At 41.4% G+C, this 25,224-nt stretch overlaps 1 protein-coding gene across 12 annotated transcripts in view; it reads left to right on the plus strand.

Moving 5' to 3' along the window:
- The window catches only part of Sfmbt1 (Scm-like with four mbt domains 1), a 119,626-nt gene that overhangs the window by 21,766 nt on the left and 72,636 nt on the right, over window positions 1–25,224 (plus strand). For 2 of the 12 annotated variants that reach the window (XM_063275676.1, XM_063275675.1), the window contains exon 2: window positions 6,133–6,287. The exons of 3 other annotated variants lie outside the window; for them this stretch is intronic. The gene's annotated coding sequence lies outside the window, so the exon portion shown is untranslated. Of the gene's footprint in view, window positions 1–5,460; window positions 5,933–6,132; window positions 6,288–8,717; window positions 8,778–17,562; window positions 17,699–18,389; window positions 18,484–25,224 lie in introns of those variants that run through there. 7 more of the 12 variants (XM_063275677.1, XM_039094802.2, XM_063275681.1 and 4 more) reach the window with 6 other exon arrangements.

Here is a 25,224-nt window from a genome sequence, read left to right on the forward strand (position 1 = left end):
GGAGTAACTCCATTTCCATTGCCCAGGACTGCAGCTTCGGAAACAAGTCTGTTGATCCCCTTGCCTCTCACTTTGTTAATAAATGTGTGCTCTGGGCCTGCTGCATCTGGGGAGAACCTGTGCTCTCTTAGACAGGGAGACAGCTACTGGGGTGCAGGAGGACCTGACAGTAGACTTTGTGGGTTTTTGTTTTCCTTCCCCATCCTTCTTGAATATGGGAGATTTTAGGGAAATTCTGAAAAGTGTGTGTGTGTGTGTGTGTGTGTGTGTGTGTGTGTGTGTTGACCTTTACTGTTTCACTGAATAGGATCGATAGGGGCAAATTTAGGAAAATTGGACTCCAGTAATTTTAGAATGTATAGTTAGCTTACAAGAATGTTACATGAAATCCTTTAGTAGTAAAGATAAGCATGTCATATTCGCATGAAATGTAATTAATTGGTCTTTCGTTGAAGACTTACTGGATAATTTGAGTCTTAAACTTCAGTTATAGAACCAAATGTACAAAATAGAATAGAATGTACTTTAAAAACTGGGTGGAATATTTTTAGCACTATGGCACAAAATTGAAAGTACTGTATTTATAAGGAAGAAGAATAGTAGGGGGCTCTTCATATTCTTAATCCTTCACTCATCTGTACTGAATTCAGGTTGTGCGACAGGACTGTCATGCAGGGACGTGTTCTGAGAAATATGTTACTAGGCAATCTCATTATAGGGAGAACTTCCATGAGCTGAGGCATCTGTGATAACCGCAGTTTCTGTAGGAGATTTAATCTAATGGACCACTGTGTGTTGTACACAATCTGTCATCTGCAGAATGTTGTGTAGCATATGGTTGTAGGACAGGAAGAATACTCTTACCAATCATTACTTTTTCTTATGTGCTTTCTTTTTAGATCATAGTCTTAGAGTTAAGTCCCTTTCTCTCCTCCCGGACAAAAGTCTCCTCTGCTCTTACCTTAGACAGTGTTTCTTTGTATAGCCCTGGCTGGCCTGGAACTCAATCTGTAGATTCAGCTGGCTTTGAACTTAGAGACCTGTATGCCTCTGACTCCTGAGTGCTGGGATTAAAAGCATGTACCACTATACCTGGCCTTATCTCAGTTTTGAAATTGTGACTGAAATAAAAATAGGGGCAAGAGGCTGAGATGTGGTCAGCGTTTAAGAGCACAGCAAGTTCATCTCATTTCCATGGATAAGGGTAACTTCAGTCAGTTCCCAGCTTGTTTGTCTAGATGTTTTTAAGTTATTTCCAGTTTTCTTTTTGTTACTACTGCAAGTAGAATCATGAAACTAATGGCAACAGACTTGTTTTGTATTAACAAAAAGGTTGAGACTTGTGAGGGTAGACTGGTCTCCAGTCAGTCCCAACCTTTCAAGGTGCAGAAGGCAGTGGGATTGGGTGCATAGAGTAAGGACTTGGAGATGAAGGCACACATCGGCCTTCCGTCTCTCATTCTGTCCCTGTGCTGTTGAAAGGTAGTGTAGAAAGGTGTCTAACTGAGTTTAGGAGGAAGGAAGCCCCTGAAGATGCCAGTAGACTAACATGTGGCTGGCTATGCTGTTCAAGTCCCAGGCCTGTGTATGTTCACAATTTCGTCAGCTTTTACATTTTTTTTTTTTTTTTGGTTCTTTTTTTCGGAGCTGGGGACCGAACCCAGGGCCTTGCGCTTCCTAGGTAAGCGCTCTACCACTGAGCTAAATCCCCAGCCCCAGCTTTTACATTTTAATTGGCTGTTTGGTAAACTTCCACCGAGGAGTGTGACAAACATGTACTCACCCCCAGTAGGCTACTGCCATCACACTAAAGGAATGATTCCAGCAAACTTTGTATGGTGAACCAGTGAGTTTATTGGGTTCATATATGTGATGGATGCCCTCCCCCAACAGACACAGCACTGAAATGCCTCACTCTAGCATGGGAGGGCATCTCTGTAAACACACAGATAGAGTTCACCCTCAGCTTTCAACTCTGTTTACTGCAGCACCGCCAAGAGCCGGGGCAGGATTATATGTAGGGTCAGGTCGAGTCCAACGAGTGCATAGCTGGACTCTCAGGTGAGACCGTGATGATTCTCCTCATGTGTTCCTTCTGTAAGAACTTCAGAAGGCCCAAATTTGAGAGTGTTTTATAATCACAGCTGCTCTGATTAAATTGTAATGGCTGTTATGCTGGGAGACCAGTGTTATATACAACATTGATTAACATTGATTTCTGAACTTTTAAATATTCTTTGTTCATTGATAGAAATATAGCCATATTTTTAAAAGTCGGCACCAAAAATGACTATTATATATATGTGTGTGTGTGTGTGTGTGTGTGTGTGTGTGTGTGTGTGTGTATTTATTTGTGTGTGTATATGTGTGTGTGTGTGTGTGTGTGTATGGAGTGTGTAAATGTATTTGTGGGCACATTTATTCATATACTGCCTGTAAATGGATGTTAGAGTACAACTTCTGGGAGTTCATTCTCTCCTATCTTGCTAAGGCAGGATCCTTATTGTTTCTGCAGCTGTGTACTACAGGCTAGTTGGCTGATGAGCCTTGAGGTGATTTCCTCTGTCTCTGCTTCCTGTCTTACCATAGGAGTGCTAGAATTACAGGTGTAAGACCCTGCATCCTTCGTGAGCTGCAGCGATGGCAGTTGGGTTGCCAGGCTTGTGTAGCAAGGGTCTTTTTACCTGAGACATCTCTGCCCCGAGCATTGGTTTATGTATCGGATGCTTAGTAAGGGGTGTCAACCATGGCACTCCAGTTCTGTCGTTAGAATTTCTAAAGAATTTTTATTTGTAATCTTAAGATGTTCTGTGGTTTACAGTGTTGTGTGAATTTTTTCCCTTGAGGAGGCAAACAGTGCCTGCTTCCTCATAAAAGCCTAGTGACAAACCAAAGTAGGGTCCCACCAGAATTCACCCTGTGGGAATCAGTGAGTTTACTACCTTTACTCACAGAGCATGGGTGAGGGCTCCTGGTAGGAGGAGCATGAGTGCCCCCTCCAAGATCTTCTGTAAGTAGGGCAGACTTGCATACAGATGGCTAGCAGGAACAATTGGAAGCTGAAACAGTTCAGGGGAGTTTTCAAGCTTCTTCACCTACTTTCCTCCCATAAAGGAATGTTAAGAGCCCACAGGGTCTGTCATGATTGGTACTTGGAAGCAGGCTCAGCAGATCTCATGAAGATGGTAGCTATTTACCTTGGAGAAATCAAATATTACCTATCTTAACAGTCAACATTCGTAATTATTATCCTTTTTTTGGGAGAATTTTAGAATATACCTTGGATTATGTTCACACTTCTCTATGTATTGTTTCCATTAAAGTGCTTTCCTAACCTATGAAAGAAACCTAAATGGAGTCACTAAATAACAGGGAAGACAGTGTCCCAGCTAGACATTTTTTTGCTATCAAGTGGAACCTCCAGTAACAGGCGTGGGTTACCTCTAGTTGAGTCATTGGCCAAAGGACCCTGTGTGGGCCCCTAAACAACTCAGGCTATTGCCAAGGCTGTTTGCTGCTCTCACAAAGTGAAGGAAACAATTACATATCTCATTGAACACAGAGAGGTTGAGCTGGTGCCTAAGTAGATAGAGCCTCCCTCTTACTGACTACTTATTCATGGTACCGGAAGTTAGTCTGTATAACACCCAAGGAGAAGGGTAACTACAGCCCAGCCACACACCCTGTGATCTACAACAGCGACGTCACTGCATGACATGCTTGGACAGTAGTGACAGAAACACTGTGGGAGAAACCAGTTACTCTTTGCTTGGGTTGAAGGCCCACGTTACAAGATGGAACACCCATGGCTGACACTGTTGGGGCTAAGAATCTGAGATTGAAGGACAACTGGTAGAGACCTCACAAAAATGAAACAATTACATTAATGAGGAGGCAGCATAAAAGCTCAAGGCTTAGTAAGTTACTTTAAAAGAAAATATCAAATTACTTTATTAAAAATTACTCCATTGAAACTTGAAGCATTGTGCCTGGTATGTGTGCATACCTATAATCCAAGCATTTGGAAGGGAGGGACAGGAAGACCAAGAGTTCTAAAGTCATCCTTCATTACATGGCAGTTTGAGGTTTAATTTTATCTCAGAACAATAAAAAAATCATTATTTAAGTCTATTAGTAATTTCTACACTAACAACATATTTACACTAATTTCTATACTAACAATACAATTAAGTAAGTATCCTTAGACTAGTTAACTCTGTAGTCTTTAATCCTAAAATAACTGTTTCTCAAAACAACTCTAGAAAGATGGTAGCCTATGCCTCTGTCACCGTCTTCCAGAGTCATGTTGTCCCTTTCTGACAGCACTTAAATCACAAGATCTTTCACATCAAGGGCATAGAACTTAATCAACTTTACATTCCGTAAACCTCCTAGAACAGTGCTTCACACCACAGCACTTAACATTGGTCGTGTGCCTTTCTGTAGCACCAGGATCTTAGACCAGGATGCCCAGCTCACTAATGCCTAGTCCTGTGTGCCCGGTGTGGCTGGTAGAAGAACTGGAGGGTCCATCAGAGAGGCCTGCAGACTCCTCAGGTAGCATCCTAAGCATTTGACTGCTTTCCTGGAGCATACTGGTGGAGTTAGAAGAGGTGAAGTGCTCTTTATTACAGCACACTACTTTGCTGTTTATACTTTAAAGGCACTTACTGCAAGTGTAAACATTATCTTGGCAGTTTGGTTTTTCAGATAGTGTTTATAGTGTTAATATTTTGCTAGAAAATTAATTTTGCTTGAGTTAGTTAAAAGCTTAATGCTTTCTTAAAAATCTTAAATAGCCCTTACTAACTCGTCCGTGTGTACCGGTGAGTGCGTGGACGCTATGGCATCCATGTGGCAGTGTGGGGGTTAGAAGACAGCCCATAGGAGTCAGTTCTCTTTGTCCATGTAGGTCTCGGGATTCAAACCTGAGGTTAGTGTCTTTACACTGAACCACCTCGTCACCCGGGGGTGGGAAGGACAAAAACTTTAGGTGCTTGTTACCAAACACGATGATCTGAGTTCCATTCCCCAGGATCCATTTGGTAGAAGAAAACTGATTGTCACAGTTTGTTCTGGCCCTCCCATGCATGTCATGACCCCCACTCCCATACATCAACCAGTGTAAAATAAAAAAGAAGCTGAGCAAGCCATGGAGCCCAAGCCAGCCAGCAGCGTTCTTCAACGGCCTCCGCTCCAGTTCCCACCGCCAGGCTTCTGGCCCGACTTCCTCAGTGATAGAGGTATGACCTGCAAGTCAGAAGCTGAGATAAATCCTTCCCTCCCCAAGTTGATTATGGGTAGTGTTTTATCACACCAACAGAGAGGCAAACAATGACTTTTTCCCTCCGTCCCTCCCTCCCTCCCTCCCTCCTTCAATTCTTTTTCTTTTTGTTCCCACCCCATCCCCCCGCCCCCAGTTAGCTTGGAACTTACTATGTAGACCAGGTTGGCTTCAGACTCAGAGATCTGCCTGCTTTTGCTTTTGTACTGCTGGGATTCAAAGTGTGTGTGTTGGAACCAAACTTGGATCCTCTGTAAGAATACTCAATGCTTTAAACCACTAAGCCGTCTTTCCTGTTCCTTATTTCTCTATTGTACTTTGCATATGTATACATGTGTGCCATGACACCCATGTGGAAGTCAGAGAACAGCTTTTGGGAGTTGGCTTTCCTTGCAAGTGCCAGGATTGAACTCAGGCTGCTAGGTGTTTTAGTTAGGATTTTACTGCTGTGATCAGACACCGTGACCAAGGCAACTCTTATAAGGACATTTAATTGGGGCTGGCTTACAGGTTCAGAGGTCCAGTCCGTTATCATCAAGGAGAGAGCATGGCAGCATCTGGGCAGACATGGTGCAGGAGGAGCTGAGAGTCCTACATCTTCATCTGAAGCCAGCCAGGAGGAGACTGGCTCCCATGTGGTTAGGAGTAGTGAGTTTTTCATTGCCCACCCCACAATGATATACTTCCTCCAAAAAGGCCACACCTACTCCAACAAAGCCATACCGTCTAATAGTGCCTTCCCTGGGCCAAGCATATGCAAACCCCACACTAGGTTTGGTGGCAAACATCCTTACCTGTTCAGCCATCTTACTAGCCCCATAGAGAAATGTCTCTTGTTTGAATTCCAGGAAGATCTAGGACCAGCTCTTGAACTTCTAAGGATCAGCGTTTGCTCAGTATCCTCACTTTGGCTTCAGTTGTCATCCAGACTTACTTGGCTGTGTCTGTCTCCTGCCCTCGTCCAGGGCCAGCTATTTCAGAGAGAGCAGGTCTCCAGGAACAGGTGGGTTATATGCTGATATTCATCTGTTTGGAATCTGCATCCCTCTTTACTTTGTACTTCCCCATAACTACTGTCACCACAGAGGACTTCTGCTGTTTTCTAGCCTGCCTAAGGGCACTTTCCTTAGGGCTTCTGCACCTGCTTTGTGTTCTGCCGGAACGTTCTTCCTGTGGAGATGAATGTGATTAGATCCCATGCTGCCTTGTGGTCCTTCCCCAGAAATCATCTTAGTATGACTAAAACTTTACCCTTTTCCAATATTTCATATTACATATTTATCATATGTAGCGCTTTTCTTTCTTGCTAGAGTATATGTTTCTGTAGGACAAAGGGTTTTTGTTCTGTGTTGTTTTCTGGTCTTCAGTCTAGAAGATGGTCTGGCCTATAGTTATATTCAGTGAAAATCTGTTAAGTTTTTTTTAGTACCCTGAAAACTATAGAGATTTTGATTTGGACATGAGATATTGTCTTACTTTGTTTTTTGTTGTTGTCCTAAAACACATGACCAAGAACAGCTTGAAGAGGGAAGGGTTTATTTAGCCACAGGTTATGATCTGTCATTGACAGGTTATGTTCCGTCATTGACGACAGGTTATGATCTGTCATTGACAGGTTATGATCTGTCATTGACAGGTTATGTTCTATCATTGAGGGGGGACAAGGCAGAAACTAAAGGCAGGGTCTTGAAACAGAAGCCTCTGAAGAGCATGGCTTAGTGGCTTTCCTTCCCTGGCCTTTTGCACTACCTTTCCTACATATCTGTCTAGGGATAGCATTGGACCTTCTTGTATCAATTAGCAGTTTAAAAATGTCTCCTGGGGTTGGGGATTTAGCTCAGTGGTAGAGCGCTTGCCTAGGAAGCACAAGGCCCTGGGTTCGGTCCCCAGCTCCGAAAAAAAGAACCAAAAAAAAAAAAAAAAAGTCTCCTAAACACAGGCTAGTTTGATGAAGACAGTTTCTCAACCGAAATTTTCTTTTCCCAGCTATATATAAGTTTGTGTCAAATTGACAAGAATTAACCCACAGAAGTATCTGTTCATACAGCCAGAAAACAACTTTGGGTCCTTTGGTCTGAAGGGGATATGTACTTCTAGGAATTTGTCACAAAATGAAGAGTTGAAGGAGCAACAAGAAAAAGATGTCTATAAACCAGAGCCTACAAAACTTGCTTCCACCAGTGCTGTGGGAACCTTGACAAGTAGGAAACTATGCTTTTGCTAGTTCTGCACCTGGAACCTGATGGGTGCATTGCTGATGGCTTAGAAATGTAGATTTTAGGATTGGTGCTTTGAGGAGAGAGCCAGAAGGGTAGGTGTGAAGCTGCCTTCCAATATATATATATTATGTAGCTGTGGTGGTCTAAATGAAAATGGCCCCCATAGACTCATAGGATTGTGGCATCATTGGAGGTGTGGCCATGTTGAAGGAAGAGTGTCATTGAGCTCAAGCCAGGCCTAGTGGCTCACCGTCTCTTCCTACTGTCTGTGGATCTAGACAGAACTCTCAGCCATCTCTCTAACACCTTACATGCCTGTGTGCCACCACACTTCTGTCATGATGATAATGGACTGAAGCTCTGAGCTGTAAGTCAGCCCCAGTTAAATGTTGTCCTTAGAAGAGTTGCTCTCTCTTCCTAGCAATAAAACCCTAACTAACATAGTAGTGTAGTAGACAACATTTAATTTTACATGTAGAAAACAGGCAGATGTCGGACAGATTAAGCTGAGTAGTGTGGACTCTGACACCAAATACTAGGATAATATCTTAGATCATTCCTGAAACATAAGAAAGCTGAGGGATAGTCTTAATTTAGCCCAGTCACACATATGTGTGGACCACAAAGCTGAGCTAAGCTTCTAGAAATGGCACTTAGCAGGAAGCAGGTCTAAACCGTGTTTATGATCTCTTAGTGTGATTCAGTGCTCATTTCCTTGAGTTCATTAAATTTGGGTTTAGGTCCAGTGCTGTCCCAGACTACAGTGATTAAAGCAGCCTCTCTTGGAGCATTGTTAGGGCCCTTCTGTCTCAAGTGTAGGATGCTAAGGGATGTATGGTAGTTGTTATTTAATGTCCTCCCCTCTCCATTGCTAGCCTTTCCCTACTCCAGGACTTAGTGCCAGGATTGAGTTATCTCTTTCTGTCTTTTCTTCACTTTATGACTAAGGACACTAAGATCTAAACATACGTGATTGTCAGCCACATTTATGTTTATGTTCACAGTTAATGACATGAATCTGTTTAATAGCTAGCTTTAAAAAGTCTACTCCTTTTATTATGAAATAAAATCTGTCCTGATCGCTTTAAATATACAGTTTCTTGAGATTAAATGTATTCACATTGTTTTGTGACACTCATTGCTGTAACTTTCTGTTTTGTAAAACTGGAAAGCATACATACCCATTAAATAGTAAACTCTTTCTACCCTTTTAGTTCCCGGAGAACCACCTTTCTGTCTTGAGTCTCTGAAACTGACTACTCTTGTTACTCCATGTAAGTAAGGATTCGCCAAGTCATAGGGTATTTATTTATGACTGACTGGCTTCACTTAGCATACTGTCCTCAAAGTTTATTCACGCCAGAACTTTGATATTAACATACATTTATGCGTCAAAATTTCTTTCCTTTATAAGGCTGAAATAAAATTTTTTATAATCTGTATTTTATTTTGCTAATTCATTTTGGATTACAATATTTTTCTCTAAACAGAAGCAGAGAATAGTAAGATGTTGGAGATTGGTGTTTCTGTGCCCTTTGTCCTTTTCTGTTTCTTCGGCTCAGTTAGGAACGGCCATAGAGTCTGGTCCTTAGGCCCAGGAGTACACACTGAGAGATCAAGAGTCCCTTCTGGTTAGCCCCACCTAAAACAAAGCTTGAGGCTCTGATCAGAGCCCAACCTGACACTGCAGTGAGGCCCCATCTTAAAACCAACATGGGGGGTGGGGCGGAGTGGTAGTCTATGCTGCTGATCGCATTTATGGATTTAGAGTTCTGCCTTAACTTATGTTCCCAAAATGCATATACTGTCTTCTCTCCTTAGAAACTAACCATCAAAGGGATTTTGATATTTAAACGTATCTTTAAACTGGGTGTGGTGGTGCCTGCCTATGATACCAGAAATCTGGAGGCAGAGCAGGATGACAAGTTGGAGGCCAGCCTAGTGTACAAAGCAAGGCTCTGTCTTAGTAAACTAGAGAGCAGCTCCTCTCACTGAAGAGCTGGGCAATGTATCCATCCCTAAGTCTTAAGTGCTTAAATCATCCATTAGGTTGGCTTCATTTCTGTCCTTGTTCTTGTCTGGATCCACTTGACTGAGGTCACAGACTTACTAATTCGGATATACTGCGTTTATTAAAACTGTAGCTAGTAGCAACTCCCTGATTTTCTGATAGGAATTTAAAAATTACTTAAGCCAAACAAACTAAGAATGAACTTGTATTACTTTGTTTACCATAGATCAGATTATTTCCATAGTAAAAAACAACCAGCTTTACCAAAACAAAATCCCCAAACACCTGCAATAATATTTTTAAAAATGATTACTTTTGTGTATAAGTGGGCATGTGCACAGTAGTGTGCATCTGGAGGTCAGAGGACTTTTGGACATTGATTTTCCCCGTTCCTAGTGGGTCACAGAGATCTAACTTGGGTTGTCAGTCATGTATAGCAAACACTTTAGAAAACGAAACAAAGCCGACTGAGCCATCTCCCACTCAACCTGTTATGTTGTTTTTGATTTCCTTTGTTCTTTGTCAGTTTTCTAAACTCTGACAGACCTAACAGTCTACTTTATATTGGAGAAAGGGTATCCTATATCCTGTACAAAGTACAGTATATAGATGGGGGAGGAAGGCTTTCTCTATGGACAGCTAACTTCTGCTGTGGTCGCATGTGGTCTTCTGTAAATGCCTTCTTGAATTTGAAGTGCAACTCTAGAAACATAGTTCTTCAGGATACTGAGAGAAAAGATGTGAAGTTAAAGGAAGTAATGTACTCTTTTGCCTTTATTCCTGCATTGAAGTTGCTCTGCTGTTGAGGTGGTTATGGGAAACTCTTGCAGGAAGGTGCTGTGGTGACATCTGTGACTCACAGTTGAGAGGGCAGTCCCATCTCACCATATTCTCAGACATTACTCAGAAGGCTTACAAAGACTTCGTTAGGAATTATTATAAAACTGAGGTATGGTTTGGAAATTCACTTTTCCTTGCTCCTCTTTGACTCGTTCTTTATGACTGCCATTCATTCTGCAAATATCCATTGTTGCCGTATACTACTCCAAAGAGACGAAAGGCTGTATTATTGTGGGAAGGTAGGAAATTAAACAAGCACAAGGAAATAAAGGAAATGGCTATTGTGATAGATGCCGGACGCAGGTCTAAGTGATAGGAAGGAATAGGACGCAGATGCTTGTACTTGACGTATACAAGAGACGTTTATATGTTGCTGACTCTTGGACTAAGATGTGAAGAGCAAGAAGGAGTTCTGTGAAGAGCTCTAGGGAGGAACTGGTGCTTGGAGAACCTGAGAACCACACAGGGCTTGTTATAGAAACAGAAACAATGAGTGAATATGTCTTACAAAGAGAGTTTATTTACTTCTCTAGTTGGCGTCATGGACCAGGGAGAGCAGGGCCTAAAAATGAGACGGACTAAATAAAGTCTAATGTAATAGCCAACTTTATCCAGAGCATCAGACAGTTTATACTCTGGGGTTAGCAAGAGTCACCTGAGTAAAGTACATCAGAAGGATAAGACGCACATGGCACAATCATGTTTTTCCATGGAGGCACATGAATAACAACAGCTGAAGTAAACTCACTCCGGTCTGCTATGCCTGGGAAGAACATGAAAACACATTCCAAGAGCAGTTCCATAGTTTTGAAGAAACTGAAGCCAGAAGATTTTTGTCTTGTTTTCTTGGAGTTTTCTCATAAGTACTCAGAGCCTGGAAGATTCCTGGAGAGCTGCTAGTCTTCAGTTCCTGTTGGAAGATGAAGAATCTGGGTTCTGATGCCAGAGAAGGATGGCAGTCATAGTAGCAACAGGGTAGAAGCCCTTAAAAATAGCAGGGAGTGAAAGTAGACAGGCAGAACAGCCCTGGGCATCTCTGGTTGGTTTGTTTATGTGTTTGAGACTGACTCTGTAGATCAGACTGGCCTCAACTCACAGAAGTGTATTTGCTTCTGTCTTGTGAGTGCTGGGACTAATGCTGTGAGCCACCATGCCTGATCATCTATGTATTTGAACTGTGGCAAGAAGTTGCTGCCCATTTAGGAGAGTATGTCTCCCCCCTTCAGTTAGTCCTGGGAAAACCGTTCTGGACCTGTCCCAACATAGTTGGTCTTAGATGTAATCAAGTTGACAAGCAAGGTTAACTATCACAGAAACAAAAAGAGGAGTTTGAATGGAGAGATGAGAGAATGGCAAACCGGGACCAGATCTTACAAGGACTGAGGGTCCTAACATGGCAAAGCTTGGTCGACTGTGTAGTACTGAGATGAGGAAACCTGAGAACTATATTTGGAAATAGAATTAGAGTTCAGTTTTGTTTGCATATAAAACACTAAATGGAGATCCCAAATGAGTTAGTTGGACACAGGTGTCTGGGGTTCAGAAAATGAGTCCAAATAATCATTGTACTGAGTCCATAAGTTTGCATGGCAGTGATTAAGAAGAGAATGCCAAGTGTGAATGTATTTAAAAAGTGACCTCAATATTAAACCTTGTAGGATTCTAACCTTTAGAGTCAGGTCTTAGCAGAGGCCACAGAGGAATTATGGCCACAGTAGGAAAAGGAAACCAGGAAAGCAAAGTCATAGTTGTAGAGAGATAAATGCTTTAGGGACTTGAGATTTGCTGTTTGTATTGCCGTGTAGAGCAGAGCAAGGAGAGCTTATACGATAAGAGGGAAACACTGGATTTAGCCATAGGCTCTTGGTGATCTGGACAAGCAGTGCCAGCAACGTAGAGGAAGACAAAGCTGACTGAAACGTCTTACTGTGGAGTGGAGCAGAAGAGAGGCAAAGTCATTTTGGCCAGGGGGTGGGGCAGGAGAACCTTCTTTTATTGTTGAAGTGACAGCATTAGAACACGGTTTTGATGTTCCTTTGAACCAGTGCAGTAGGGCTTGTACAGGTGGGAGAACTGCACATGCCACGATGCTACAGAGCGGACAGGAAGAGGAATGTCATTGAGTAGTTTTGTCCACAGCAGGGGTCCTCAACCTCTCCAGTGCTGCCATCCTTTAATACAGTTCCTCATGTCGTGCTGGGCCTCAACCCTAAAACTACTTATGTAGCTGCTGTTGTGAGTCACAATGTCAGTATCTGATATGTGATAGCATATCAGGAGATCTGATATGTGACGCCTGTGAAATGGTCACTCAGCCCCAAAGGGTTATGACCCACAGATTGAGAACCGCTGTTCTAGAGGATGAAAGAAAGCAACTGCAGCAGGTGAGAGTAAAGGAAGCTTATTATTTTGTCATTCGCCTGACTCGGCAGAATTAACTTTAAAAAAAACCACCTCCTTCTTACACATCTTGAGTTTTCTAAGTATGCACTGACTTCCATTGTCTTAAAGAAGCAAAGAGCAAAAGTTAATGGTTATTTCCTGTGTGCTGAGGCAGGATTGACTTGCTCACGTCCTGAGGCAATCTGTGAAGGTTGTGCTTTTGAGATCTAAGATTGCGATTGTACACCAGAATATGCTGGGGGTCCCGTGTGGCTGCTGAGTTCAACCCACCCATTTGTATGAGAGCTCGAAGTTCTAATACATTTTTTTTTTTTTTTTGGTTCTTTTTTTCGGAGCTGGGGACCGAACCCAGGGCCTTGCGCTTCCTAGGCAAGCGCTCTACCACTGAGCTAAATCCCCAGCCCCTCTAATACATTTTTGTACTTGGTCCTTTAAGTTTACAAATGATGGTGTAAATGGCAAGGACTAGAAAGATAAACAAAGACCATGAAAAGCAACTTTGTTTTAAGAGAGGGCTTCTGTGCAGCCCTGACTGTCCAGGAACTCACTCTGTAGATCAGGCTGGCCTGGAATGAGAGATCCACCTGCCTCTGCCTCCCAAGTGCTGGATGTGAAGGTGTGAGCCATCATGCCCTGCAGAAGGTACACTTTATGGTTGGTGGTTGTGGTCTTGGGAGTCAGACCCAGGACATCGCACCTTCCAGGCACTTGCTGTACCACTGAGATGCAGTCCTCATCTGACTGCGTGCGGTTTTGGTTTTTGTTTGTTTGTTTTTTGAGACAGGATCTCACTATGTAACTCTGGCTAACCTGGAGCTCACTGTGTAAACCAAGCTGGCCTTGAACTTACAAATATACACTGGACTCTGTTTCCTGAGTGCTGGGATTAAAAGCATGTGTTATCACACTAACCATAATGTTTCTAATAAAATAAATCTTTTGTCATGTGAACAAGAAAAATAAAAAAGAATCAATTGTAAGCTTTATTTTCCCTTTATTTTAAAAAATGGTGTTTTTTTTTTTTTAAGGAGAAAGGGTTCATCTATTTTAAAATATACAATTAAAGCTTTTTAAATATACTTACAGAGTTGTATGGTCATCACCATAATTTAATTTTAGAATATTTTACTTTTCAAAACAGAAACCTTACGTACATTAGCAGTTATTCTCTACCTCTGTCTTCCTATTGCCCCAGCTCAAGGCAATCACTAATGTACTTTCGGTGTCCACATTGGCCTATGTTGGATAGATTATAGAAGCAATGCCTATAATCTGTGCTCCCCTGTGATAGGCTTCTTCAGTTTAGCATGAAGTTTTTGAATGTCATTGTGGATGCCATTCATTTTGTTAATCCGTCCTCAGTGGATGAACATTTGAGCTGTTACTACTTTCTGGCAGTGATCACTAGTGTTGCTATGAATATACCTATGTTGACTTTTGTGTGGGTATATTTTTTAATTAATCTTGCAAGTAGAATTGGTTGGTCTTTGCTTAACTCTATTGAGGAATTGTCAGTTACCAGAGGGTCTATACTATTTTATGAATCCTATCCTATAAATACTATGAAGGTTTTTGTGTCTTTATAGCCACTCCAACTTGTTATTTTGTTTTTAAAAATAGCATTATATTTATTCATTCTTGTAGGCTTACTTGGAAACATAACACATTAAAATACAGTAAAATTTCATTATATGTACACCAAGATTGTAAATATTTAAAAAGTATGACTATAGGAAGTGACTGTGTAGAGAGGTCTGTTGCTGTAAAATTACAACAAAATGAAGCTGTCTCTTATCCTGCACTAAGTCTGGCACCGCAGTGCCCCAAGACACCTGGTAGACATCTTCATCTCAGTCAGCAAAGCCTCTCACCCGCTCTGCTCCATCCCATACCACACTGCCGATGGCTACTCTCTGAGCCTGGCAGCAGTCTCTCCACCCATCTAGTTCCCTAGGCAGGTTGTCACCATGCCTGACATACACATCCCAATTCCGTGGCAGCCCAGTGTCCCCAGCCACCACATACTCTCTTGAACTTAAATCGCCACAAGAAAGAACACACAACACAATAACCTCTGATACAATTGATAAGATATAATTGCCCACCTAGACATACAAAGCCCTGTACACATCCATCCCTGAAGAACATTTATAACAACCTGTATATGTGCAGAGAGGAATCTTAACATCTGCCTCCATGTTCTCTCCACTGCTTTTCTTCTCCCTCTCTCCTGTCTTCTCTCTCTAAAACTTTTCTCCCACCTATCCTTCCTTCTCATCCACTGACAGGCCTCGTTCTGTCTTGTACCTGCCTTCACCTGTATGACATCATCCTACAGAGGTCTGTTACTTTTTTATGACTTCAAGATTATTTTAGCTTTTAAAACAACTCTTGTTAAGTTGAGGCTGTTTTTATGTTCTTATTTTGTATAGTTCCCAGTTTGAAAATTAATCTAGTCTGTGTTAAATTTCATATTGATTTTCTTCTTTTCGCTTTACTATGCTAGGGATCAAACTTAGGGCCTTGACATGCCAGGCAAATGCTGATACTCCTGAGCTACCCTCCCCCCCAGCCCTGGCTATATATCTTCAGTCATCCATTCACTCTGTGAACATATGTTGAGGGCCATTCCCACACCTCCTTTACAAAAAGAATCTTTCCCAATCTTGCCTTGAATTTGGAGTCCTCCTGTCTCAACCTTCAGATTGCTGGTATTATAAATGTGGGGCCCATGCTCGCCTTGTCTTTAGGAATTCACTCCTGAACTGTAGGGGTGATTTAGTGGGTAAAGGTGTACTCTGTATGCCAAGCCTGATGAACCTGGGTTGAGCTCAGGATTTCATGGTAAGGAGAGAACCAATACCCACAAGTTATCCTCTGACCTGTATCCATTTGCTGCAATGCAAAGTGTGCATGTGTATGCACCCCCCGCCCCCACACACAATAAATGGATCTCAAAACAAAACCTATCTCAGTCCAGTGCTGAGAGAACCCAAAGCACCCTGGTGACACTTGATTTTGTGGTACAGGTATAAAGAATATAGCTTCGCTGACCAAGGTTTAAAATGCACTAAATGTACCGTGGTTCTTAGAGCTTTTTACAAAGGAAGACCCATTACCAGGAACAGTGCTCAGGTGTGTTTATTATTTTTTGTCAGCTGATTCATTGGGTTGTAGTTCTAAAAATTTTTTATTGATAGTTAGCTGTCTTCTTTCCTATACTGAGGCTTTAGAACGTACAGTAAAGTGTTTGAGAGGAAATAAGAGAAGAGGAGAAGATCTAGTTGTTTTTTTAAAGTCTTTCACATAAAGTGCTTTTCTTGTTTTGTTTCTTGGATTATATGGTTGTGAAAGAGTTTAGGTTTTGAATTTGCCTTTCATTTATGAGTCATGTGTAAATTAGACAATACAATGTCTTCAGATTTCATTCCTTGACCTTTAAAATGCAGTATTTCGAATGTTGATGGGCGGATGACACATACTGCATTGTGCTTGGTACAGTGATCGCTCAAATGTCAGCTGTTTTTCCTCACTTCAGAAGTTTATTTAAAGAAGAATATCCTTCATAAATAAATGGTGTTCTTCCTTGAAGTAATTAAAGTGGTCATTATCTAAAAGTAACAAGATGATGAGAGCATTTTTGGCAAGAGTAAATATAGTTAGTTACACATCGGGCATCTCTAATTTGAATTGTTCATTAGGGATGCTCACTGGCAAAGTCTATGCAAATATTCTAGAATCTGAAATTTAAAACACTTCTGATGCCAGGCATCTCAGATGAAATGATACTCAACTTGTAATAATTTCTAAGAATGTGTAAAAATTGATATAATTTAAAACCACTATTAATTATTAGAATTTATACACGTTAAAGATCAATTCTATACATCTACTGCTCCTATTTTCCTTCCTTCCTTTGTTTCTCTCACCCCACCCCACCCTTTTTTTTTTTTTTTTTAATTTGAGAAAGGGCCTCTCTCTGTAGCCCTGTGTCTTAGTTAGGGTTTTATTGCTGTAAAGAGACAGACACCGTGACCAAGGCAACTCTTATAAAGGCAAACATTTAATTGGGGCTGGCTTACCGTTTGGATGTTCAGTCCATTATCATCATGGAGGGAAACATGGCAGCATGCAGGCAGATGTGGTATTGGAAAAGGAGCCTAGAGTTCCACATCTTAATCTGAAGACATCCAGGCACAGACTGGTATCCTTAGGCAGCTAGGAGGAAGCTCTCTTCCTCAATGGGTGGAACCTGAAAATAGGAGGAGACCTCCAAAGCCCACCCTGACAGTGACACACTTCCTCCAACAAGGCCACACTTCCTAACAGTACCACTCCCTAGGGGCCAAGCATCTTTAAACCACAACACCCTGGCTGTCCTAGAACTCACTTTGTAGACCAAACTGGCCTCAAACTCAGGTACCTGCCTATCTCTGTCTCTGGGGTGTCTAGTATTAAAAATGTAAGCCAATATGTCCAGCTAGATTCTTAACTATTATGAGATATAGTATTAGTTAGAAACAAAATAAAACACAGTTTGTCTTCTCGGGACAGAGCGTTTGTAGTCCAGAGGGCACCAGTTCACTGTGACCCTGGATTTCTATGCTTTTTGCCTCTATCTCTCTAGTCCTAGGGTTACAGCCACCATACCCTGATTACAGTGCTGGGGACTCAAACCAGGCATTGTGTGTGCTGGGCAAGCAAACTAACAGCGAAGACACATACCCAGGTCTTCCGAATACAGATTATTTACAGGAAGAGGTCTTTTACTTGTATTCTAAAATCAGTTACTTCTTTTCTTTTAGTAATTTGTGATGCTGCTGGTACGTTACAGAACATACATTTATGGATTTATTTTCCATTCTTATACTGGAAATCATGGATGTGTCTTAATTGAGGAAACTGTTTTACGTGTGGCAGGCTGCTGGCAAGTCACCAGAGGTGGGGTTTGTTTTACATCTGGAATAATGCTTCTGTAAATACAGGGAATGCCTGTTACACTGAATAAACTGCACTCCACAAGGAGTCTGGCCTTTGGATCATTTTTAATCTGGTGATACAGTTATATTTGCTATCATGCCTTTTTTTGGTAGAAAAGTAAACTCAGTTGAGTTGCTCACATCATTGGTTGTACTGATGGAGTTGGCTCAGCCTGTCTTAGGGTGGTCTGGGTTTCTTTTGTGCTTTTCTTTTAAATGCTTTCTAAGGATGTTCCTTTTTCATGTAAAGGGTGGAATAATGACCACCTTTATCACTTTGAGTACAAACCTTTGTAATATGAAAGCTATAACTTAGCCAGTGTTATGAGTGGGTGGTTCTGTTTCCTTTTAAGGCTTACTACTAGAAGAGATGGAAAAGTATGTTTTTGCCATTATTATAATAAAAAACCGTGGCACAGCAATTCATAGAGCAGGTTTCTAGATGATTGGTCTTTCACATGCTTTACTGTGGTTTAGGATTTGGGAATGATAACAGGAAATATTTGTAATTTTTAAATAACAGTTTTTTTTGTATTTTGTTATTATTTTTCAGAATTTAACAATTCCAGTATGTTTTTTATTCCATAATTGAGGAGTTGTGATCTTTCAAAGGTTCATTGCCTTTGCCATGTTTTTTGTGCTTCTCTGTCTAGACGTCACCCTTGTTGGTTTCCAGTCTTATTTCGTGATCTTCTTGGCGGCAGTCATTCCTGTTCCTATCCCGTGTGCACCCAGCAGAGCTTGTGCGTAAGTGCAGGGTCCTTGCATGTTGGGCGAGCACCCCACCACCGTGCCGTGTCCAAACCCTAATATCACGCATTCTTTTGCTTCTTGACATTCATAACCGTAGCTCATTTAGTGCTCTCTGAGAAATGGGTGTAAACAATAAGATTAAAATGTATGAGGTTTGAAAGAGAAACCAGTTACATATTACTTACGCTGTTGTGATTACCTGTGCTCTGTGCTGGTGGTGGTAACGTTACAGTCACTGTTAATGTTACTGTGATTTGTTGCCTACATGTGAAGAAAATCTTTAATTTCTGCAGGCTAGTAAATAAATAGGAAGCCTTTTCTTGACTTATACTCAATTCTTGAATTCTCTTTGTGTTTTAGAACTCAAAAAAAGCAAAAAACAAAACAAACAAAAACAAACCTTTCTATAAACAGTGGAAATGAGATAAACTGCTTAAGGATAATTGCTTGAAGGGAAATGCAGTTTAGAAAACTTGCCTTGTTCTACACTGGTGACTTTTAGTCAACAGTTGTAAGAGAGTGTGTGAGGTTATTGTAAAATTCAGGAGATCCTCATGGAGAAAAACCTAGAGGTTAAACAATTCCTGTTTTACAGTGATGATATTCTGAGAGGTCCTGGAGTGTGGGAGTAATTTGAGTGCACAGGCTATAGAGAACGTGTGTGTACTGCCGGGGTCTCAGCCATGGTTGGCATAAATGAGATAGCATGTGGGGTGCTTGGCTTTGGAAGGAGACGTGGGTTCTGAGTGGGTTTCTTAGTTTTGCTGGAGCGTTGGCCTTCCAGTCGTAAGCCTCTTACACAGTGCTTGCTTTCGACTTGGGAAGTGAAATGAGGCACGTCTCAGTGTTGGAAGGGCTGCCCTTTGCTTTCCCAGTCTTTCATTAGAACTTCTGTTTCCTTTGTGTAAGGGAAGGATGTTCGAGTGAAGGAGTTTGTTGTTTTTTTTAAGATAGGTTCTCCCTCCATAGTCTAGCTGGCCTCAAACTCAGAGAGATCCACCTGTCTCTGCCTCCTAAGTGCTGGAGTTAAAGGCAGGCCACCACCACGCCAGGTGTCCTAGTCTGGAAGTTATTTGATTGGAAAGTCGTCTTGTTAGGATTACCTAGACGTGACGTGACATCTTACCTTGTTAGAAGTGACTGTGGACCACTTCTGACTATGTACTACATGGAAGACATTTCCAAACAGCAGGCTGTCTTAGTACTTTAATAGGTATTCTGTAAAAAAGATGTTTTCATGACTTTATAGATAAACAAGTCAGTTTCTTCACCATTATTACAGCATCCCTGTTTTGTTTAGTGTTTTTAAACACTTAAGTGAGGAAGGGTTTAATGTGGGTCAAGTTTTCAGAGGTTCAGCCCATGGTAGCCCATGCATGTCCTTGGAAAGAATATTAGAACAGTGGGGGCATGAAGAGGTAAGTGAGTAGTATTTGCCCCATGTGCCCCCCATTATGACAGCAAAGAGTCCCTCCAGGGACCTGTTTCCAGTGATCTATTTTCTTGTAGAGGCTCAAGAACTTAATTTTCTAAAATACTGCCACCATTTAAAAATCCCAAATGGATACATATATGTTTGTAGTCAAGTTGCATCTATGACTTTCATTTTAGAGAGCTATTCATCATGCAAATCATTAGTAAGCATTTGTTGTGTGTATGCATGGACATTTGCTTGTGTGTGGGTGCATTTGTACACGTGTATGAGGAGGTTCAAGGTTGATATCTGGAGCCATCCTTGGTGGTTCTCTACCTGATTTTTTGAGGTTGGGTCTCTGAGATCACTGTCCATGCCTTCTGAGTGCTGTGATTGCAGTCGGCATGCTCCCTTAGCTCTTACTGGAGCTAAAGTTCTGGAGATCTGATCCATAGTCCTCATACTTAAACAGCAAGTGTTAAAAGTTTATTTAATTGAAAAAAGTGTGTGTGTGTGTGTGTGTGTGTGTGTGTGTGTGTGTGTGTGTTGTAACATGGCTTACATGTGGAGGTCAGGAGACAACTTTGCAAATTGGTTCTGTATCCTGTAGGTTCCAAGGATCATTTTCCTGAACCATAGACTGTAAACTGTAAGGTGAAATAAACCCTTTCCTCCTCATAGTCCTTTGGTTAAGCTTAAGGTCTTTGGTACTTAGGTTTACTATACTCCCTTCCAAATACTTAGAAGGTAGAGGCAGGCACATCTCTGAGTTTGAGGCCAGCCAAGTCTACAGATTGAGTTTCAGGACAGCTAGGGCTGCACAGAGAAACCCTGTCTTGAAAAACAAAAAGCAGGGGTTAGGGATTTAGCTCAGTGGTAGAGCGCTTGCCTAGCAAGCATAAGGCCCTGGGTTCGGTCCCCAGCTCTGAAAAAAAAAAAAAAAAAAAGAAAAACAAAAAGCAAAACTGAACAAATGAGCAAGAAAGACTCTGTCAAGTGTTGGATTTTGGTTTCTAGGGTAAGAAGTACTGATTGAAAGTCTTTCTGTTACTGGACTGTGACCAGTAATCTTCAAATTAGCTGCCGTAATTTTATCTCTTGGAAGTCAGAGAAAGGAACATCATTTCAAATTGAGGCCACCCTGGCCTACATGGTGAGTTTCAGGGCAGCTTTAGGAGAATTTCTGCCCCTAACAATAGTAATAAGAAAAACAGAAACCCCAGAAATCTTCAAAATAGCCTTTTGTAGGAATCTGCGCTTAAACAACTAGTTTTTGTTTGTTTGTTTGTTTTAATGCCCTAATAGAAAACTATATTGTATTTATCTACCATCCTTTAATAATTTGAGGAAAAACATGTTAATGACTGCTCTGGTTTGCTTTCTGTTGTAAGAAATACCATAACCAAAAGCAACATGAAGAGGAAAGACAGTTTTGGATTACATGATTAATCACTGAAGGAAGTCAGAGCAGAAACTCAGAAGTAGAGGCAGGAACATGGTGGAAAGCAGTTTGCCTGGCTTGCTCAACTTTCTTTCTCAACCACCTGTCCAGGGGTAATGCCCCCAAGAGTGGACGGGCTCTTCCACGGCCCCAAACCCCACAAAGCCTAACAAACAAAAAAGTTATGCCGTGATTCTCACAACTTCAATTTCAGGGTTCAGAAGGCTCGGCAAATCAAGTTCCAGGCCAGCTAAGGCCTGTCTCAAAACACCGAAACTAAAACAAAACAGAAAGAAAGAAAGAAAATGTCCCACAGACACTCAGAGGCCAAACTGATGGAGGCAGTTCCTTAGCTGAGACATCTTCCTCCCAGGGTTTGTGGCTGTGTGGGACTGAGGGAGACTGACCAGCACAGTGGCCTCAGGTGTGACCTTTGAGTTGATCTTACTTTGTGGGTGCGTTTGTCCTGAGCCATTGGCTGTGCTTTGGCCAACTCTATTTGTTTCCTACACAGTTTAAATATAACAAATTTAACATCACTCTTGGCCTTCAAAATGCTTTCTCACAAAGCAGCTAGCTTTGAAGCATAGCTCAGAAGAGTGTCACAGGCAGTACTTCAGTTGTTTCTTGAGGAGATATTAATAACCAATCATTTACCCCTAGCCCTTCCTTTTCTGTTGTTCATTTGCAAAATAATGAAATTAAAAATTCTCGATAGCTTTTATAATGACTCAGAGACATGCTAAAATTGTTGTAAAATGATTTTTAAAAACAAAACATGGAAGCACACGGGGAACATGTTTTCTGTAAAGCACGAAAGCATTGTCAATATCGTCACTATTATAGGATTGAAAATTATGTACATTTTGAAGGGATTCTGGCCCACGGAGTGTGGCTCAGGCAGGCCTTGCCCTTCTCCCCATGCCCTCTGCCTTGCCAACAAAACCACTGAGCCACATTCACAGAGCTAGACACCAAGTCTGTTTCCTTATTAGGCCTCCACCTGAGGCTGACTACCAAGATCCAGCTACATAAATATTGATATCAAGGTCCAGCAATCAAAAGCCCCCTCGCCCACCTAATTAGCCTCCCAGTTAAACACCTCATCCTAATACAGGTTTTTTCATTTTTCCTTTAGAAAACACTGTCCTCCTTCGGGCCATGTCTGTCTCCTCTCTATCCAGATGCAGTCCTTTGTCCTCAGAGGACAAATATCCCTGCAAGTCTCCCTTGTGCCCTTCTCCTTCTCCCTCATCCTCTATTTCCTGTCTTTGTCTCATATTCTCTGCCCTCTGGTACAAATAAATCTCCTTTGTGCCGAGAACTTGGTCTTGGGGCTCCTGACTCGATGCTTTCCTTCAATTTTTATAGTTAGCGCTAAGGAGTAGAACTGGGCCTTACCGACTGGAGCGGGGTGGGGTGGAGGAGCTGTCCCAGAGGCTGTTGACTGTCTGCAGTGTTTGTTCTAACTGAGCTGTCTTGTCTGGCCTCAGTGGAAGGGGATGCACTTAGCCCTGCAGAGACTGGGTGCGCCAGAGTGGGGAGGAGGATACCAGGGGAGCCTGTCTCCCTCTTAGAGGAGAAGGGGAGGGGAGTAGGGAAGGGATTGTGGGAGGGAGTGCATCAATTGGGATGTAAGGTGAATTAAAAAAAGAAAAGTAGAATTGGTAGATCCTAATCTTAGAAAATTGGTAATCTTGGTATTTAAGCTCACCAGAACAATAGTTAAATACCAAAAGTTGTTAGGGGAAGAATAGAGAAATAGAGGTGGAAGGAATCATTTGTAGTTATTAACTTGGTTAAAAGTTGTAGACATTCACCAAACAATTTCCATATATTTATCATGGGCACTTCTAGTGTTGAGGGGACACAGACACACAGACACACACACACACACACACACACACACACACACACACGTATGGGTGCTAAAATCTGTAAAAACAAGTAATAATGTACAACTAATTCTAATAACAGCCCAACAAAAGTATCCTGTAGGAAAGAGGCATTCTCCTAGTGAATTGATTTTACATTAGGTCCTTAATTACTTAGAAAAATTTGGTCTATTTTCTTCTCTTAGATTTATTTAACCTTTTACAGATTTAACATGGTTTACAGTCTGTCTCTTTAAAAACCAGTAAAGCCTTAAAACTACTGGAGTTGTTTTGTAAATAGATGCCTTTTTAAAATAACTTACACCTGTTCACTATTAAGCGTTGAGCGTGCTGCATAGACGTTGGCCTAAAGGCTCAGTGCTGTGTAGTGGGCGTTCATCATTCTGTTATTCCCCACTGACAACAGTTGTAGCCTCTAGTTGGGATGCCTCCTTCTCAATGACTGGCTGTTACTTGCTCTGTTTTGTTTTGAAACAAACAAGCAAAAAACAAAAAGCTTATAGTGATTTTGAAGGGCAGAAACCTTTCCAAAATATCCCACATTTTCAGCTTCCTAGTAATTTCCCTTTGGGGGGCTCTTAAACTCTTAAAACATTGCAGTGAGTTAATTCTACAGTAAGTGTGTCCAATTTTGTGTTCTCTAAAACCAGTGGTATAACTCTTTTAAAACTTCCTGTGTGCCTGATGTCACCAAGTAAAAGCAGCAACCCCACCAGAGCCTCCTGGGTAAACGACTGGTGGAAAACAGACTTTCAAGGCTCTCAGATGTCAGTAGTCAGAACCTGCCCTTCAGTCTCTTCTGGAGGCCTCTGGGAGGAGGCAGAGCTTGGACATGCTCTAAGGGGCCGAAGGCCTTGTTTGTGGGGTCTCCCTGCTCATTATACGTTAGTTTGTTTTTGTGTTTGTTTTTTGATGACTTTCTCATTTGATATCTTTTTAGCTTGGTCATTCTCAAATTCAGTGTTACTCTATTAAAAAATTAATAAGGAAATGTATGTAATTAAATATATATACCATATAACTCTACTAAGAATGGTTAGGATACGTGCTAGGAACTTCAAATCTTTATGTTCTAGAAATTATCTTTGAAATAGGAAATATTTGTTCTGGTAAGAGGTCTTTTAGACATATAGCTAGTATCTTTGAGGTTTTACTCTGCTAGAAATTTGTTTAAAATGTATACTTTATGTGTCTGGATGTTTTGCCTGCACATATATGCCTGTGCACCATATGTATGCCTAGTATCCATATAGGCCAAGCCAGAAGGAGGTGTTGGATCCCCTGGAACTGGAGTTACAGACAGTTGTGAACTGACATGTGGATACTAGGGATTGAACCCAGGTCCTCTGCAAGAACAGAAAATGCTCTTAATTGCTAAGTCATCATCTCTCAGCCACTATGCTAGAAATTTCCTATGGTACTTAACTGAAATATATATATATATATATATATGTATATATATACATATATATATATATATATATATATATATATATATCTTACTTACTGAGAGGGATGCTGATGCTGATGCTAATATCTCCATTTTACAGACAGGACATGGAGACGCAATTGTTTACTTACCTGGACTACTTTACTTAGTCTACTCTCAGTAAGTAGGTTGACTGCCTACTGTCCCGTCTCAGAAGTCCTTTCCTACTTGGACTGGCTAGTTGCTTTTGACATTGGTAAACATTCATACATTTTGATTTTCTTTGTTTTTTGAGAGCTGTTAACTACTTAAACATTTAAAGTCAAACCTCCTGTCCATTTGAAAGTTGTAGTCTAGGTTTACTAGCCTCCCAAATATGTGATCTCCAGCTATATTAGCTGGGGAGGTATAGATACATTGGAACACAGGCTTAACTTACATTTCTAGGGCCAGGAAGATGAGTAAAGGGCTTTACTTAGAAGCCTGACAACCTGAGTGTAATGCCAGCATTCCTTTGGGAAATAGGAGGCAGAAACAGAATGGCCCAGATGCTTGT

The sequence above is a fragment of the Rattus norvegicus genome, chromosome 16 (genome assembly GCF_036323735.1).
Source record: "Rattus norvegicus strain BN/NHsdMcwi chromosome 16, GRCr8, whole genome shotgun sequence".
In the NCBI taxonomy this organism is placed as follows: domain Eukaryota; kingdom Metazoa; phylum Chordata; class Mammalia; order Rodentia; family Muridae; genus Rattus; species Rattus norvegicus.